The following is a 15,872-nucleotide window of genomic DNA, read 5'->3' as shown; positions in this document are numbered from 1 at the left end:
TTCATTTACCCAATATGGTCATCAAAAAACCCTACTGGTGGTGGGTGTTTGGTATCTCATATGGTCACATTTATTGCCTTCACTACAGTTTAACTCTTTGGCCAATTATCTACCCAAGTGGACCTGTGAGCAGGTACCAACAAAATATAATTTATATACAGGGAACTTATAAAGTCCTATGCACTTAAAAAATAAAACATGTCATAATAAGAATAGTGAAGTGGGGTGTGCAGGGATGTAAGAACTGGGAACCACGTAGAGCTGTACCCGAAAAAGGGGGTGGGGTCCTGGGCAGATGACAAGAATTAACAACAAATGTTCAGGACACATTTTCAGGTGGATTGATGTTTTTGATTCAGACATAAAACTATTTTATAAAATGGCAAGGTGATTGATGTTCACCATTGACTAATTGCTTCCTTTAAAAGAAGCAACCAAGCCCTGGCCGGCTTGGCTCAGTGGATAGAGCGTCAGCCTGCGGACTGAAGGGTCCCAGGTTCGATTCCAGCCAAGGGCACATACCTGGGTTGCAGGCTTGATCTCCAGTAGGGGGCGTGCAGGAGGCAGCCGATCAATGATTCTCTCTCATCATTGATGTTTCTAGCTCTCTCTCCTCCCTTCCTCTCTGAAATCAATAAAAAATATATTTTAAAAAAAGAAGCAACCAATCATGTCCAACTCCCTTTGAGATCTTCGAAAAAACAGTTGACAAAGGGAAATAAACATTGTCATCTCAGTCTTTGGAATATGCCTCTAATAAGATATTTAGTTTATACCTAAGTTGTTGACTCATGAATTTGCTCGGCCATTTTGTGACTTGTAAGCAGTGGGTCCCATTTCTTCTTCTCGGGGCCTCAGGGACCAGCACCCTTTTTAGAGTGGGACAGGTAATACAGGGTCATTCCAAATTGCTTGGTAGTATGACGACATAAGTACCATGTTAGTGTGTTCCTTACCCACATGTAATCTATTTGGGGGAAATACACTGTGTGGATAAAACAAGCAGTGAATGAGACAGTATTACATAAAAGTGTGGTGATACGTCTCAAATCCCGGACCTTAGCCATATTATTCTCTGGTTGATAAACATGTCCATTTTCTACCGTTAAGTAACCTTTAAGGGAATTTGCTGAGCTCTGAGTGTTGACCTCTTTCCTGTGAATTTTCAGAGCCCTCAGGCAGTGACAAAATTGGATGATGGACGATGTTATTGGGTGAGGCTGATACAGATTTTGCCACACAGGTTTAAATTTCTGCAGACTCCTTCGATTTGTTGAACATGGATGTGAAATTGCTTTATTAGCCACATGTTTGTGTCTGCAGGCATCTTCAGAAACAGATGGACTGGAGTCAGGGAGACACTGTGCCATTTGCCAGGTCCCCAGGCCCTCCCTGCACTGCTTGTTACTTACTGGATTGCCTGTAAATCTTCAGGAAACCCAGGCCCCTCTGCTATCTCTAGCCTGAGCCCACCTCCACCCCCACTCCCCCACCCCCGCCCCCATCTGCTCCATGGAGCCATCTCACATTAACATTTCAAGAAACATATTTGGCTTTTACTATTCTGTATCCTATTTCCTTGAGTCTTATTAGTTTCCTGTGTGTGCTCAAGGTGGGTGTTTCCATATTTTCTCTCTAGCTGATGGCTGAACTCCTTGAAGACAGTGACAATGAGTAATCTTTCTTTCAGCATTTCCTACAGCACCTCCTGTCAGCCTGAAAGCAGTTAGTACTTTTAACCTTGTACCTTACCATGCAATGCATTACAAAAAAGAAAAAATCCAAACACTACAGAAGTAGACAGTGAATGTTTCCCCTTCTCCAAACCCACCCCATCCCTAAAGATAACTCCTTCTAAAAGTTTGATACATATCTTTTGAGATATTTTCTGTGTACATTATTGAAAACACTTTTTCCCCCTCCAATAATGAAGAGAAGCAGGACAAGTTTATTAGTAGAACCTGGGGTTTAACCTTCCTTCCACCGAAGAGTGTATTTTTGTCTTAGGTTTTCATTCTTGCAGTATCTGATCTCCCGCCTACAATGTTAACTTAATGCTTTTGTAAGTGTGAACCCGTCAAAACCAGGACACCGCAGATGGGACGTTCTTCATGCCGTCCGCTCAGTTTGGTCCCAGCCTCCTCCTGTGCTGTGTCTGCCCCTAAGGTTTTACCCTTTTTGGTCAAAAGAGCTATAAAGATTTGTTTAATTGTCCGCTTTTTCTTCAACTCTCTGCAGTGATTCTGGGCCTCTTCCCTCTTCTCCTTCCATGGATCCTACCAGTATACTAGAATAAATGCTTTTGGGGGAAGGGGCCATCTCTAACGGGGCACCCACTTCTAGGTCAGCCTGTGTTTTCCTGTGTGCCATCTTTAGCCTCGAGTGGATGCCAGCAGTTGGCATTTGATAATATACAAATTTATAAAGATGGCCACAGTTTTCCTCCTGGAATCCTGTTTTGTGACTTCAAGGACATAGGGTATTTGGTGAATGTGGCGGCCAACCGTGACAGGGAATGGAATGCTGTAATTGTAGTATATGGTTCTTAGAATACTTCCATTTTCCTACGACAGCTACGGGCCATTCATCTGTCTCTCAGGCTAGGCTATAAACAGGCTAGAGTGCTGTTGTCATTTTAACTGATGTGTAATTTAAGCCTTTTCTTCTGTGGTTAACAGCAATAAAAACAATCTAGGAACTTCTTGAGTCTACAGGGCCATTGCCATGTCGTTTAGCCATCTTGGCCCTGTGGTCAGCTTTCACCTTTTTCTCTAGCCAGGGATATATGGCTTTGACTGTTCGTGGATGGATAGTCCCAAAGCTGTTTTATATTCTGATTTTGGAGAAGCACGTTTGCAGGCCAAGTCTGTTAAGCCTTTATACATCTCTACACAAAATTTTATACCTGGTTGCACTGCAAAGGATTAGTGTGCGTCTGCCCTGCACACACCCTCCGTGGAATTGTCTCCAAGCATTTACAGGAAGGCCAGTGTTAGGGATGCTTGTAAATAATGTAGAGGTATTCAAGACTGCCTTGAGAAATTCAGGATGGAGGGAGGCAAGGTTGGAGGACACACTTGATACTAATTCGAAACCCAACGCGGGGACTGAATTAACAGGTGTGCTTGTGCGGCTTTCTTTGTGCACTTAATGAGCCATAATCTTCAGACATGTCCACATGCAGGTCTTTTTTTTTTTTTTTTTAACTCCTTCACGTTCAGGGAGCCATTTTAATTGGCACACCCAACACCGTTAGTGTCTAAATTGAATTTTATCATGGAGGATAAAGTTTCTAATGTTTTAAAAAACTGGAGGACTTCAGAGTAATTGTGTTGATCTAATCTATAACTGACCTAAGATTTTAAAAGAAAAATTTTGAGCACAGCATTAGTAAGAAGTACTAGTATAGTTTGCATGGCAACCTAGTTCATATATACATTTATGTGTGTGGGGTAGTTATGTGTGTATCCACTCGCATTTAAATGTCACAAAATATTGTTTACTTGTAGTACATGAAATGCTCTGATATTTACTATTCTGTTCCATTTTTTATTTATTTATTTCTATTTTTAAAAATATATTTTTACTTATTTTAGAGAGGAAGGGAGAGAATGAAACACCAATTATGAGAGAGAATCACTGATTGGCTGCCTCCTGCATGTCCCCCATCCGGGATAGAACCCGCAACCTGGGCATGTGCCCCGACCAGGAATTGAACTGTGACCTCCTGGTTCATAGGTTGACATTCAACCACTGAGTCACACCAGCCGGGCCATGAGTTAGATTTTATAACAAACTAGAGGCCTGGTGCACAAAAATTTGTGCACTGGCAGGGCGGGGGGGTGGGGGTGTCCCTCAACCCCACTTGTGCCTTCTCACAGTCTGGGACCCCTCGGGAGAAAACGACCTGCTGGCTTAGGCCCGCTCCCAGGTGGTAGAGGGCAGGCCCAATCCCTAGGTGCAGCCCCTGGTCGGGCTCAGAGCAGGGCCGATTGGGGAGTTGGGGCGCCGCCCCCTGTCATGCACAGAGCAGGGCGTATCAGGAGGTTGCGATGCCACCCTCAGTCACGCTCAGAGTAGGGCCGATTGGGGGGTTGGGGCGCCGCCCCCGTCACACTCAAGGCAGGGTCGATGGGGAGGTTGCGGCGCCACCCCCTGTCACGCACAGAGCAGGGCGGATCAGGGGGTTGTGGTGCCACCCCTATCACATACAGAGCTGGCTGATCAGGGGATTGGGGCGCTGCCCCCTGTTACGCACAGAGCAGGGCCCATCAGGGGATTTGGGGCTCCGTACCCTGTCACACACAGAGCAGGGCCGATCAGGGGGTTGGGGAGCTCCCCCCTGTCACGCACAGAGCAGGGCCGATCAGGGGGTTGGGGCGCTCCCCCCTGTCACACTCAGGGCAGGGCCGATGGGGAGGTTGCGGCTCCACCCCGTCACACACAGAGCAGGGCCGATCAGGGGGTTGGGGAGCTCCCCTTATCAGACACAGAGCAGGGCCGATCAGGGGGTTTGGGCGCTGCCCCCTGTCACGCTGCTCCAGGGGCCAGGAGGCCTCGCGGCTCCGCTGACCCCAGTGCTAGGAGGCCTCGCTGCTCCTCTGATCCCGGTGCTGGGAGGCATATTACCCTTTTACTATATAGGATAGAGGCCTGGTGTATGGGTGGGGGCCGACTGGTTTGCCCTGAGGGGTGTCCTCGATCAGGGTGGGGGTCCCGCTTGGGTGCCTGGCCAGCCTGGATGAGGGGATGATGGCTGTTTGCAGCTGGTCACACCCCCTTCAGGGTGGGGGTCCCCACTGGGGTGCCTGGCCAGCCTGGGTGAGGGGCTGAGGGCCGTTTTCAGGCTGGCGGGTGACTGAAGCTCCCAACCTCTCCTTTCTTCCTTTTTTTTTAAAATTCTAGGATTTATTTACCTTCTATGGCTGTCACTGGAGCTGAGAGCCGGCTTTAGCTGTGAGACCTCAGCCGCTGAAAGCAGGTTTCTGGGCTTTGTTTACCTTCTGTATTTGAAACTTTGTTACGACTCCAGCTCTGAGATCCCGCTGACTGAAAGCAGGTTTCTGGGTTTTGTTTAGCTTCTATATTTGCAACAATATTTCTTAGAGAGCAGCTCAGAGCCCAGCAGCGGCAGGCCGGGAACGTTGGCTTCCTCCGTCACTGGAGCAAGCAAGCCTCCTGTTCGCATCAGTTGCCTGGCTGCCGGCCGCCATCTTGGCTGGCAGTTAATTTGCATATTACCCTGATTAGCCAATAGGAAGTATGTCAGCGCCATGGCTAATTACCATGTTTCTCTTTTATTAGATAGGATAGTGTTGGAAAACACTGTGGTAGCAGGTACATTTACAAGTGCATCTAAGTAGTCTCTTTTTTTAAGCTTTGTGAATCATGATTATTAGAGTGAGATGATATTTGATTTTTCTTGTTTCATTCATTTGTTAGTGAATGAAGGCATGAAAGATTTACTCAGTGCCTACTAAGTGCCAGGCACTGTGATTAGCATTAGAAATACAGAGCTAGGGGTGAGGGGAAAGCAAGTCTGGTCAGCAGAAGAGATTTATCCTTCTCACGGAAGAGAGGCAGTGTCGGTAGATGGGATGGGATTTTAGGCCGAGCAAGTGGTGCCGTGGATGGTGTGATGGTGCCTGGCTTTCTCAGGGAGCCCCGTGTAGGAGTGCAGAGAGCTCAGTGTAGAACTGTTAGAGTCAACAAGGAGGGCCTTGAATGCCATACCAATGAGTTTAGCTTTTATATTTTCGGCCAGTGATTTTCAACATTTGGCACAGGATAATTTTTATTTTCGAATAGAATTTTATTTGTTACCTCAGTTTGTAAAATGGCAAACATTGAAATCACTTTGGTTGAGTCAGAGTGGCCTCCCCTAGATTTCTACCCCCAGGAGCCCAGAGAGCCACTGGTATGGGTTCCAGGAACAGTAGGATCCTACTTGTGTCTCGGTGGGAGCCGGCTGGGGGCACCATGGAGGATGCCTCAGAGAGGAGAATGGCTAGAGGGAGGGAGGCTGGAGGCCATTTTAGGAGACTCATGTTTGCCCTAAAGAGACGACGACGAGGAGGCCTTGAAGCTGAGGCAGTGGCCAAGGGCTTAGAGCGCACGGGCTTAAGCTGTTGACTTAGAGTTTAGGAGTTTTCTTCCATAGGCTCTGGGTGGTACGGGAAGGCAGGTCGGAGGAGCATGAGTTTGGTTTTGGTTTTGGTTTATGAAGCCTCATGCCACGTCTTTCTTCTGGGTGCCACAAACTTGGGGTAGATGAGAGTTGGGTGGGGTAATTTGGTCACAGATCTGCAAGGCTCTACCACGCGGTCTCCAGTTTTCAGCATTATATCACATTTTCCTTAGTTCACGTTCATCTAGATTCTCTCCAGCCTTTGGAAACCGAAGGGACCCTGGAGCTCTCTTAGTCTGCCATCGCGTGCACGGCTGGTGGTTCTCCTAAACCTGAGGGTTCGGGGTTTAGATTTAGGCCTCCTGCCATCTCAGGGCTGATGCTGAGATAGGAGAATGGCTTTAGAGACCTGGGTCCCAGAGTGAATCCCTGCTCTGCTACGTCACTGTAAGTTCATGTGCGAGTTACTTCTGTTTGCTAAGGATTATAGTACCCACCGTGTCAGGTTGTGGGAGAGCTTAAAATCAGGTGGAAGGTGCCTGGCCCTGTGTATACTAGTACACACAGTCGGCCTGTGAGGTGTTATAACATTTTATTATGAAAATAAATTTCCTGAAGAGCGGGCTCCTCTCCCCTTCGGCAAGGAGGCCTTCCATACTGAGGAACATTATGTGAATGCATGGTGGGAAGACTAGAAGTCAAAGTGGGGAAGCAGGAGCCTTCGAAGGGCACTGATGGCCCAAACACAGGGGCGACCTGGGGCTTTGTTGTCCTGTGTAGAGGGCATTTGTGACCCCCCACGTCTTTTCCTGGAAGGCAGGAAGAGCCCTGGAAAAGACTCTTATTTTTTAATTTTTAAAACCAATGGGTTCTGTGCATTTGCATCTTCTCTTACTGCATTTACCTCTTTTAGGTTTGCACTCAACACACATTAAAATGATTATAACCTTAAACATATATGGAGAGGAAGATTTAGGGGGAAAGTACAATAAAAATATTTGAAATCTTTTTTTGGAGTAGAGGTTGAAAATTTAAGCCCCTCGACACCCCCCCCCCCCCCCGCCCCGCAAATGGCCAAGAGGGAGAGAGAAGTGAGGATGGGAGTGGGACACCTGTAATCCTTGGAGGCAGAGGGATGCGCTCAGCCTAGGAAATCCGTCAGATAGGCTGGCTGTACCGCAAGAGGTTGGTCCTTCGTGGGGGTTATGTAGCTTTAGTGCTCTCTTCCTCTTTGTTGAAACAGCTGTAGTTTGATATTGGGATAATGAAGAAGAAATATTACTAGATTTTCAGGGGGATCCTATATAATAAAGGGCTAATATTCTAATTAGACCCAGCAGCAGAACGACTGTCCGGAGGACCTTCCGGACTACTTCCCAGATGAAGCCGGGCTGGGAGGGCTGAGCCCCTTGCATGAATTTTGTGCATCGGGCCTCTAGTTATTTATAATACTCAAAATTTATATATCACTTTCATCTTAGAGAAGATTATAAAAATATTACTATCGTATTAAGAGCAACCTTTGGTAGGGGGTGTTAGCCACACTCAGTCTGAGCTGTTTTGAATTAGGTTATTTTCCCCAGCCTGCTGGCCTTAGTGGCACTATAAACAGAGGCCCCTGCCTTCTAGAGAGGGGATTAAAGCCTCGTGCTGTCTTTGACCTGCCTTTTCTAACTCTTGGAAATTGCTGTCCTTCACATCAGTATTTGTAGGTCTCTGAATGCCCTTTACTTCGTCAAAGAAAAAAATCTTGTGCCTCTCCCTACAATGACTGCATAGTAGAGAATTATGAGTAAGACTTTTCGATACCTTAAATAAACTTACAAGGTTAGAATTGTTGGATGAACAGAAATTAAAACAGGGTTTTTTGTTTGTTTTAAGGAATGAATGAATACTCATTTGATGACATCAGTAGTGCTTGAGCTTATTAAAAGCTTTCACAACAGAGCCAAATATTACCTATACTTAACAGGAAAGCTGAGAGTAAAAATCAGGTATTTTACAGTATTCATTCTTTTTGTTTCTGATTCTCAAGCACAAAAGAAGTGTAACCAGTTTAAAAAGGGAGGCCTATTCAGCTATATTAAAAAAAAGGGGTCAAACATTTATTTGTTTTTAAATAGCATACTAAAAAGATAATGGCAGCCCTGGCCAGTAAGTTCAGTGGTTAGAGTGTCAGCCCACTCACAGAAAGGTCTCGGGTTGGATTCCTGGTCAAGGGGCATGTACTGGGTTGCAGGTTCCATCCCCAGCCCCTGTTGGGGTGTGTGCAGGAGGCAACCAATCAATGTGCCTCTCTCACTGCGATGTTCCCCCCCCCCCCTCTCTCTCTCTCTCTCTCCCTCCCCTCCCCTCCCCCCCCCACCCCTTCCTCCCTTTCACTCTCTCTAAAAATCAGTGGAAAGAATATCCTTGGGTGGGGATTAACAACAACAAAAAAGATAATGGAGTTTCAGTTACCTTATAAGACATGGAGCTATAAAATATATTCTGAATATGAGTGTTGGTAGGTTGTATAAACAACTGGGAAAAAATATTTTTGACAAGGGGTATGTTTTTATTTCAGGGAGGATGACATTCAGTAAGTGAAGGTATCCTAAGACCCCACCAAGATGACAGTAGTAGCTGGCACTTTATTTAACATGCCTACTATCCCATTGCTCACAAGCCAACAGATGGACAGTAAATCTATGGAAAACTTTTTTTAGTTCACAAGGCTTTTTTATGACCTTTACAAAAGTGGCATCAGATAGGGGGCCATTGTCAGCCCTGTTACTGTGGTCAGATCTGGGTGCCACTGGGGGTGGCCAGTTGAGGCTTTAGAGAAATCACTTCGCCTCTCTCAGCCTCAGTTTCCTCCCTTGAAAAACCAGGGGGTGGCTGGTTAATTAGTAAGGTCCCTTAGGCCTCTGTGTGAGTGTGGGCTCCTGGGGAGTAGCGGGCTGACGTCCTGTGGTTACCAAGGTGAGTTTGGCCTCCTTGGCCCGGTGGTTTCTGTGTACACAGGGAGGCGCAAACTCGGTGTGGGTATAGCGAAGATAGCAACCTTTGTCTTCCTCCAGGAAGTAATAAATCCCGGGTGACTGACTCAAGTCCTAGTCTCTCGATTTTTTAAAAAAATATATATTTTATTAATTTTTTTACAGAGAGGAAGGGAGAGGGATAGAGAGCTAGAAACATTGATGAGAGAAACATTGATCAGCTGCCCCCTGCACACACCCACAGGGGTTGTGTCTGCAACCAAGGTACATGCCCCTGACCGGAATCGAACCTGGGACCCTTGAGTCCTCAGGCCGACGCTCTATCCACTGAGCCAAACGGGTTAGGGCTCTCGTTGATTTTTTTCTTGTTTACTTTTTATGTTTGATGAGTCAGAAATACTCCTGGAGAGTATTAACAAGACTTTGATTATTATCACTTCAAATTAATAGGCACCATTCCTGTGTAATGATTTTTGCCAATTGCTCTTCCATAATCTTTAGTAGGCAGACCAGAAGGACAATGTTTTTTGTTTGTTTGTTTTTAATATTTTTATTGATTTCAGAGAGGAAGAGAGAGAGATAGAAACATCAATGATGAGGGAGAATCATCAATTGGCTGCCTCCTGCACGCCCCACACTGAGACTCAAGCCTGCAACCTGGGCATGTGCCCTGACCGGGAATGGAACCATGACCTCCTGTTCATTGGTCAGTGCTCAACCACTAAGCCACACCGGCCGGGCTGCAATGTTTTTAATCAGTAAGAACCTTAGTGCATTGCTTCCTGAACCCTTACTTACCACACAGTCTGGGTCCTCATTCTGTCTGCGCTGGTATAAGTGGGGCATCAGAGAACATGGAACGATATAGGCCACGTGCCACTTAGTATAAGCCTGTCGGTTCCCGTGTGGTGTTGGATGCTGGAAGGTGAGGTGGGAGAGGGGATGAGAGTGAGCTTTCGAGCCCTGGGCCCACTTCACTGACAGGCAGAAGAAATGCATGCCACTTCCTTTGTCCTCAGCTTCCTCGACCTTCGGGTTTGCCTGAGAGAGGCAGCAGGAATTCAGAAGGAATTCAGAAACTTTCTAGTTTCTGATAGGCAGTACATTCCTCTGTGTCACTGGGCATGCCTCTCTGTGCCTCATTTTCCTGGTCTATAAATGAGATGGTAGGCGAATTTTGAAAAGGAGCCTCTTTACCTGTTCGGGGTTCTAGCTCTCATCTCATTGTGGAGGAGTAAGATGTGGACTAGGGGTGGGTGACACAGGGCGGAGTGGGCTCTGCCACCCACCATATGGTGCCCACGCCCTCACAGAGCCTTGGCTGTGTTTTCAGGCTTCGGTGCAGTGTTCAGGCTTTTGAGATGGCTAAAGCACTTGGAACAACGGTTCCAAAGAGGACTTTGGGCTACGAGGCGTGGAGTGAAGGTTATATAGCACCGTGTCTACCTTAAAACAGGTGATGATGTGTAACAGGATCATTATATCCAGAGGACCTTAGAGACTCTATTTCAGGTCCCTTGGGTTTTAGGGAGAGCGTTAGAGAAGCTAAGGGACTGGTTCAGGGTCACAAGGCCAGACAGCGTCAAAAGCTGAAGCTGGAGTCCATTTTTTACTTCGCCTGAGTGTGTAACTGGTGCACTTTCCATTATTTTAATTAGGTAGATAAGACCGGCGCACTAGAGGAGATAAGCAATACGCGAAGGCAGGGCACGATGGGTGCCAGAGGAGGGGGGCTGACAGTGTGCTGGGATAGGGTGTCTGAGGAGCCATCATCCCAGCTGGGATAATCTGGGAAGACTTTCTGGAAGAGGGAAGTTTGAACTGGGCTTGAAAGACGAGTGGACTTTGGACCAAGAGGACAGGGGAGCACCAGGAGCAGGGGGGTGGAGACGGGAAAGCCCAGGACAGGTGGTATGGACCGATCCGTTTGGCTGGAGCAGAGGGACAGGTAGGAGGAGGGAATGAGGACTGACAGTGATTGAGCATCGTCTTGTGTCAGGCACAGTGTCATCTCATTCTGAGTGGGGGGACGACTTCCCGACCTTGCACTTGTATGAGGGCATCACTTCTCCCCACCCCATCTGTGCACCTGAGACCTGTCCTCCTTTGAGTAAAACAGTCAGCTACACTTTGATCTAGTGGGACAGTTCCTGGTTTGAATAGGGAGAAAGAGAAAAGAGGGAAGGACGGTCTGTTTCTGTAAGGAAGGTCTCCGAGGCAGTTGGTAGTATTTAATTCTTCGACAGGAAGCCTGGAGCCTGCCTCCCACTCAGTGGCAGCTGGCGGGCCTTGGTGCTTCTGAGTGACCGGGCGACCATGAATTATTCAGACCCTGCGCCCGGTGAGTGGCTGCCTCGCAGAGTCCTGTGGGAAGGAGGCTGTGCTATCTCATCGGGAGATCGGCAGAAGCTCAGGAGCTAAGGAGGAAGAAATGCCTGCACTCTTAAAACTATTTCACATTTTAACGTGCCAGGCCCGCATATGCTGTTCCATAGCCCTGAAACTGGGTAAGTGGGATCTGGTTTTTAAAGAGCAAGAAATAATACCTCCTACCCCCGCCCCCAATTAATAAATAAAATACCCTATACTCTCATGTCAGTGTGGCACATGTTGGCAGGGATTTACATGAAAGGGCAGGTAAATTGGCATAACAACGGGGAACACTCGTGTGGGAGAAAGCCCACTCTGTTCTGTTCTCAGCCACGTCGTGAAGTGCTGTTGTTGGTTCATTCAGAATGGCACTCTCTGAAACGACCACGAACCGCATTTGTCACATGCTACCACATCTTTGCGTTGGCATGTTCATGTCTGTGTGTGTCTGTGTCCTATTTCCTCAACTAGGTTGAAAGGGCCTGCAAAGGAGAATTCACTTCTCATAACCTTGTGGGTCCCCTGGAGGGCTTGTGCTCCCGGGTGGGGCTGAGGACCTGTTGGGTGGGTAGACCAGGGGTGTGGGGCCTGTGTCCGGCTGATGAGGTTTGTACCCTGCCATTCCCTTCCTTTCCCTCTTTCCCTCTCCAGGTGCCCATGCAGCCTCTGTTTCACCTTTTCTCGTTACAGCCAGTCTGTGGTACGCTCCTGGAAGAGGTAACATGGATGGTAACACCTGAGGGCAGGGTTCAGGTAGAATGGAATAGATTTGTATTTCCTCTTTTCCCACTTATTTCCTCATGAGCTCTGCTACCAGGAAGCAGCGTCTGCCTGCCCTCTTGTAAAACTCTGGCGCGATGGCTCTGAACACCTGTGGGTGTCGGCCTTTTGCTTCCATGTCGGAGGTGGGAAGCAGAACCAGAAATCCTGGGCAAGAGCAGGCCTGGCCCCAACCGCATTCCTCAGAGGTCCTTTTCCTTTGAACCACTTTACTGCGGCGGAGGAGCCCAGCCTTGGCTCTGGCTGCTGTTACATTCACAGGCATAGCAACACCTGTTTGCCAAAGGTGGGGCCTCCGGACTGTGGGGCATACTTCTGTCTACACAGGGCAGCTTTGCATGTGTAGGTAACAGACAAAGAAGAATGCAGGGATCAGGATTGCCTGGGGTGGGAGACGCAGTAAACTGCATTCCTTCCCCAGGACCTTGGATGTTTGTTGTTGAGTGTAACTTGCCATTTTTCTCCTCCTCAGCGGAGGTGGCAGGTGCTTTGTGTTTGATTCTGCTGTGGCTGGTGGAAGAAGCAGCAGGAGAAGGATATGAATGGAAACTAGATTTGCTCCGGAGTTTCAGATTCAGCCATATACCTAAATGATTTTGCCGGAGGTGTGTGTGTGGAGAGAAAGAGAAAGAGAAAGAGGGAGGGAGGGAGGGAGGGAAAGAGAAGGGGAGAGGAGGGGAGGACCATCTATATCCTCCAAGGAACACAGATAGCATTGCTGTAGGTGGAGAAATTCTTTTAGCCTTCCTTTTACTTTTTCTTCTAGTTATTCGAAGTCCTGAAGTGTCTTACTTAATAGCCCCACCTCAAATAAACATTAGTCTTTCAAAAATTATAGGCCTTGTATACCTTGTTTCATGGTGAGGATCGTGCCCTGGCCATCTCTGAGGTGTTACTGCTTTTATGCCTGTGATATGATTTTGAATATCTCTTTCCCAGTGCATAGTGGAATGAGTACTTCCCTGGCAGAGGACTGGTCCTACCTTTCCAAACTGTCCTTATCCAAAACTGCAAAGAGGTGACCCCTGGTTCCCGGCCTGAGGTCACTGATTTACCTGAAACTTACAGCATCCTCCAGGTGATAGACTCCCAGGTAAAGAGATGGCTGGAGATGAAATTTCGTTTTTGAAATTTCCTCTATGAGGAGTTTAAAGACTAATCATTGCTGCTAGGCAGTACAGAGCAGGAGAGAATTTGGCAAAACCAGTTCATATGTAAAACTTAATAGTTTTTTGTCCCTTTCTGTTCCCACCATTTCTTTCCCAGCTCCTGGGTTGTTTTTTTAAGTCCTTGAATGCGCACAAATCCCATCACATTTTAGCATTTTGGCCGTCTTCTCCCAGACATTTTCAGTCTTGCTAACATTTAGAAGTTCAGGAAACGAACACTCCATAGTTTGTCAAGCTTGCTGTAATGCAGGAAAAGCAGTCATCTTTTCTCCGCCCCCCCCCCCCCCCGTTTTTATTACCTCCCAGATTACATAAAGCCTCCTGGGACAAACGGGATTAGTCCCGCCCCTTAATGTTCCCATTCACACGTTACATGCCAAATCGCACAGAATCTTAGGGTACAGGTCTTCACCCTTGAGCTCTAGTTCCCCACCTGGACATGGCCCCCCATCGTGTTGCAGGTAACTTGGATTCAGCCTATCTAGAAGGAACTGTTCAGCCCTCCTCTGTACCCCGCAGCCACTCTAAAAGCCCAAGAGTCATATCCAGCCCTTGCCTTTGAACCTCTTATGGACAGTCTGTTACCAAAGTCCTGTGGACTCTTCCATCAGTCCGTTGCTTTTTATTCCTCTTGCCACACCCTGACTAGTCCTTGGACCTAGACAACGGCAGGCACCACCTAAGAGACCCGGCTGCCTTCAGGCTTTTTCCTTTTACCCATTCCAACCTACCACGGCCAGACTGATCATCCCTAGAGCCCAGCCCAGCCCCCATCGTCCTCTGGCTCAAAGTTGTCAAAGGGCTCCAGCCCAGACTTAGTTCCAGGCTTGCCTGTCACAACCCTTATTCTCCAGACAGAAGGTAGCACTCGTTGGAGCTGTTCCTGGGACAGTCCAGTCGGCGCCTTTACCTGTGCTGCTTTCCCCCAGGAGGACAGGCAGCTTCCCCCTTGTCCAAGCCTGTTGATAATCTACCTGCATTTCAAGGTCTGGTCAAATGTCGCCCCTCCTAGAGCTGACCCTGCCTGCCTTCCTAGGCAGAGGTATCCTCCTTGTCCTCTGAACTCTCACCCCGCCCCGGCCCTTATTCTATTCTTTTGGTATTGGACTGTTTGCATGTTAGTTCCATCTCCTTTGGCCAGCAACTCTCCCGGTCATATTTGAATCCCTCCAAAGCAAGCATGTCAAACTCACAGGCTAACACGGGACAAATAAACAAGGCATGTGGCCCGTGGGCCACGAGTTTGACATGTTTGCTCCAAAGCATTAGGCAGTGTACCTTGCACACAGTTGGTATCCAGTAAACAGTGAATGACATAAAGAATGAGTGCCTCTGGCCTTCCTTCATTGCCCACTGCTGAGTGGGAGGTGGTCAGATGAACCATCAGGATTATGTTCTCTCCTTCCCTGGCACCATCATACCAAATGGATTCCTACTTCTTACTTCTGGACTTTGCAGTGTCGTAAACCCTTCCCCAGCCTCATAACCTGTCTTTCCAATAGTCTGCCTGGCTGACAGTGTATTCTACACCGGCTCTTTAGGACTGAGTGTGGCTATACTACTCGTCCTAGCCTCTACCCCCATCACATTTTACCTGGCTAATTAGAAAGCTTATTCACCTACTTCCTCATACCAGAGGGAGCTGAAAGGGAGTCTCTCAGAGTAGTGACTCATACTCTCTTTACTTAAGTGGCTTAAAGATTAAAAATAAAGGGTTGTAAATTGGCAAGCACTTTTCTGTGCCTATAGCTGGACACCTAGAGACTTAACCACTTCACCCATGTACTTAATAATGAAGAGGGGCTGTTAAGAAGATCTGTGAAAATTCTCCATTCTACTCTTTGTAGCCTTGATGTGATATGTGTATGTGTGTGGGGAGGGAAGGCGGGAGGGAGGGATGCAAGAAGAGGTGCATTTTGAAAAATATACTTCTAATGTGAACAGTGTGACCATTTTTGAGGTGTTTTCACATCATCTCTGCAGTGACCTTGTAGAGGTAGGCATTAATTATCCCTGTCTGACAATTATCCCGACAGTGGAGGTTTAGAAAGAATCCAGGGTTTCTTCTAAGGTCATAGGTAATTAAGAGGCTTGGCCAGGTCCGGACATAGAAACTCAGGTCTTGGGAATCCCAGCCAAGTGCTTCTTCCAGTATTCCCCATTTGCACTGGCAGTTAAAGGGCTTTAGCAAATGCTGTACTATTTCCTGGATGATGAGAAATGTCTCCGAAGCCTGGTCCTGGCTTTACAAAGCGAGGTGGACACTGGTTGTGGATGGAGGCAGTGGGAGTTGTCAGAGTTGAGTTAGCAGTTAGCTGGACTTCAGGTTTGCTTTCTCTCTAGCCCTGAACAGGATGCAGTTGCTTGAATTACAAGTGCCCAGGGGACTAAAGTAAACCTACAATGGAAGCCCCCACCTCTTTAGTGCACATCGGAATCAGGAAT

General features: G+C 47.5%; 1 protein-coding gene across 6 annotated transcripts in view; it reads left to right on the top strand.

Annotated features, from left to right (window-relative positions):
- Nucleotides 1-15,872, top strand: part of SPTBN1 (spectrin beta, non-erythrocytic 1) — a 180,051-nt gene that overhangs the window by 63,334 nt on the left and 100,845 nt on the right. The window lies entirely within an intron of this gene.

Source organism: Myotis myotis, unplaced genomic scaffold (assembly GCF_014108235.1).
Source record: "Myotis myotis isolate mMyoMyo1 unplaced genomic scaffold, mMyoMyo1.p scaffold_m19_p_14, whole genome shotgun sequence".
Taxonomy (NCBI): Eukaryota; Metazoa; Chordata; class Mammalia; order Chiroptera; family Vespertilionidae; genus Myotis; species Myotis myotis.
Note: the sequence above shows the minus strand (reverse complement) of the source record. Positions and strands in the feature narration are given on the sequence as shown.